Source organism: Fopius arisanus, unplaced genomic scaffold (assembly GCF_000806365.1).
Source record: "Fopius arisanus strain USDA-PBARC FA_bdor unplaced genomic scaffold, ASM80636v1 scaffold00004, whole genome shotgun sequence".
NCBI classification, from domain to species: Eukaryota; Metazoa; Arthropoda; class Insecta; order Hymenoptera; family Braconidae; genus Fopius; species Fopius arisanus.
This window is the reverse complement of record NW_011887743.1, coordinates 180,066-183,311: the sequence shown is the minus strand read 5'-3', so window position 1 is coordinate 183,311 and position 3,246 is coordinate 180,066.

The following is a 3,246-nucleotide window of genomic DNA, read 5'->3' as shown; positions in this document are numbered from 1 at the left end:
GAAAGCTCTGAATAAAAACGTTATAAGTTGATATGTGCGTAGAAAAATCGTTTTTGTGCTAAAAAAAAAGGGATACACATCATACTCATAATGAAGAAGGGAACAAAGCTATATAGTACGCAAATAGAATCGGAATTGTATGAAAATTGGATAATAATTATTTGAGACAAGACTTCAATGAAATCGATCAGATGTCAAGTATATCTCCATGGTTGTTATTAAGTTTAATATCACCTTTCTTACAAAATAATCATTAGCGGACCCTCTCCGATTAGGAATCATTTTCTCCTATATATCTGCCTTACATTCTTTGTATATTTTTTACTCGTATCACTTCCATGAATCCCCCGCCCCTCTCCACAACATCACATTGTTAAAAATTTATCGGAAAAATTTGTCACTTATGCACAGAGAAAAAAAAATCTTTTGCCAAGAATATTTACTAACCACAAGAAAATATATTTGGCAGTAGTATATCTTATTAGTCCAGGCAAATTAGGTCTAACATATGTGCTTCATAAAGCCAAGACGGTTTTTATGTAGAAATGTGTGTTTTGATCGTGTGATTAACGGGCAAGTAATTTTAAGTGATCAAAGCTTGTGCGATCCGAGAAAAAAATTAAAAACTACCCTCGAAAATGGTTTTTCGCAATTAACTTGCAAAGTACACTAGATACAGAAAAAAAGGTCGAATATAATTTGAAGGGCAAAATATTTCCGATAAAAAACATATCAAGCCCTTCATCCCTATTTTGTACCGTCCAACCTTTACAGCCGTTCAAATGTACGATAGGAGAAAAAAATTGATAAAAAATGGAAAAAATTTCATTTTTCAATTTCAAATAATGGTAAAAAATATTAAAAAATCTGAGTCATTATATTTTCATAGCAATATAATTTAATTCAAAGAATTACTATGAAATAGGAAGGGTAACTTCTAATCTAATGGATGAAAAAAATTTTTTTTTCTTCCATAATTTTTATTCTTAAATATGAAACAAATTTTATCGAAAACATTTTCATCCATCCCTTATATTTTAGAAGGTAGACGCGATTTTCCGATTCCATCCCTCAATATATCTCCGCGCTGACAACCACTACTCTGGGAATCCACTATATCTATATATATCTCATGCGTTGCCAGCTACTGTAACGTCACATTTACGCTGTGTTTGTGCGCGGAATGACAACATTGGATATTTGTGAACCCGAAAATGATGGAAAGGCCTGTGAATCTCTTTTCGCCAGTTGACCTGTCTCTGTCCATCCCTACCTCTCTTTCTCTCTCCCTTACTTTTTCAAGCAAGGAAGATAGGTTAATAATAAATGCTAAATAATGATAAGTGATGATTAATTTATCTATAATTAATTATCAATTATCATTTATTAAGTTATTATTGAGATTCGCTTGAATAAATTTTCTATAACGATTTTTAAAAAATCATTAAATTTCAATTGATGCGAAAATTAAAATAGTTTTTGATGAATAAATAAGTCCAATTATGAAATTGTTTTGTCGCAAATATTTCATACTATGAAACCAATTTCATTTTTTTGGGACATGTTAGTCTCATTGTACTCGACATAGATCATTTTATACTATAGAGCATTATTTTATAGAGCAGTTTTGGTAAAAAAACAGGAAAATTGAAATATCTTGGAAAATTGGAACTAACCGGTATATATATTTTTAATGATCCTTATAGCTGACATCAAGACAAATACGTTGAGAGGTAAAAGAATCATATCGGTTGGATAGTTTTTGGGATATTCCAGAAATTAGATCTAGAAACGAATGAGAATTTCTCAAAAATGGCTGGATTGATTGGGCTGAAATTTGGCACACAGTCGTCATTAATAACTATCATTTGACGAAATGACGAATTTCTCTGGATTTTTTGAGCTAGATTTTGACCACCAGATGGACATCCGCACATACACACGGGGTGATCAAACTTCTTACTTTTACGTTATAAACCGTTTTACATCGTTTTGAAGCGAAATTAAGAACTCGAAAAATAGATCAATTACAATGCTTCCATTCGGAAGCAAAAAGGAGTTAAATTGGCCCACTTCTTTTCAAGATATAAAATATATATCTTTTTATAGATATAAAAAATCGAATATCTCCGGAACTACTGGGCTGACTGAGCCCAAATGAAATTAGAACCGTCGCTGTCAAAGAATGAAAATTTTTCCGAAATTTCAAGTTGATATGTCCATTTTTGCGGAAGCTGGAGCGCGTACAATGATGTTTTGGAAAACAACAGAAATGCGGAAATATCTTGAAAACTTTGTACCGACGGCTATATAGATTTTCATTGATCTAGACAGGGGCTATCGAGACGGGCATTTTAAAAGAAAAAATAGTTCAATCGGCTAACTAGTTTTCCAAATATTTACAAAAAACGTGTAAAAAAGAAAAGGCTTTTTCTCCGGAACTATTGGACTGATCGAGCCGATTCTACGACCAGAGTTAGTCCAAAGTAGGATCTATAATTTGACAAAATTTCATATTTTTTTGATTTTTTTTTCTCTTATTGTTGTATTTTCTGAAATTTAATTTCCAAAAATCCAGACATGGTCGCCAAACTTCGTATTTTTACGTTTCAGACCATTCTGCATCATTTTCAATGAAAATTACAAAAAGTCAAAATTCAACGATTACAAAGCTTCCATTCAGAAGCAAAAAGACATTCCATTTTTTAAGCAGAGGCTTCCTGAAATGACACACTGAAATGGAAGAAACATGAGCAGGGTCGGAGATCATTATGTAGGAAAATTAATGAATTTACTAAATACATCTTTAGGTTACAATTTTCTTGAATCGTCAAAAAAAGGGCAGTGTCTACAGACACTGTATATGGCAATTGCCATACGCCCAAGGTAACGTTTACCATATGTTTGAGCCCTTTCTTGCCATACACGTATGGCAAAAGCTGTACACGCATGGCAAAAGCCATACACGTATGGCAAAAGCCATACGCACATAGCTTTGTAAAATCAATCCCCTCCAACGACTCCTTTGACGTCACAAAGATGTGGAACGCTATATAAACTTCCCTTCTAAGATGAAGTTTATATAGCGTTCCACATCTTTGTGACGTCAAAGGAGTCGTTGGAGGGGATTTGGATGAGGTAGGAAGGGGAACAGGATAATTCTCCATATAATTTTTGCGAGAAAAATTACTGAAAAAATGGATAGTCCAGACCGGGACTTGAACCCGGGACCTTCCGATTATGCAT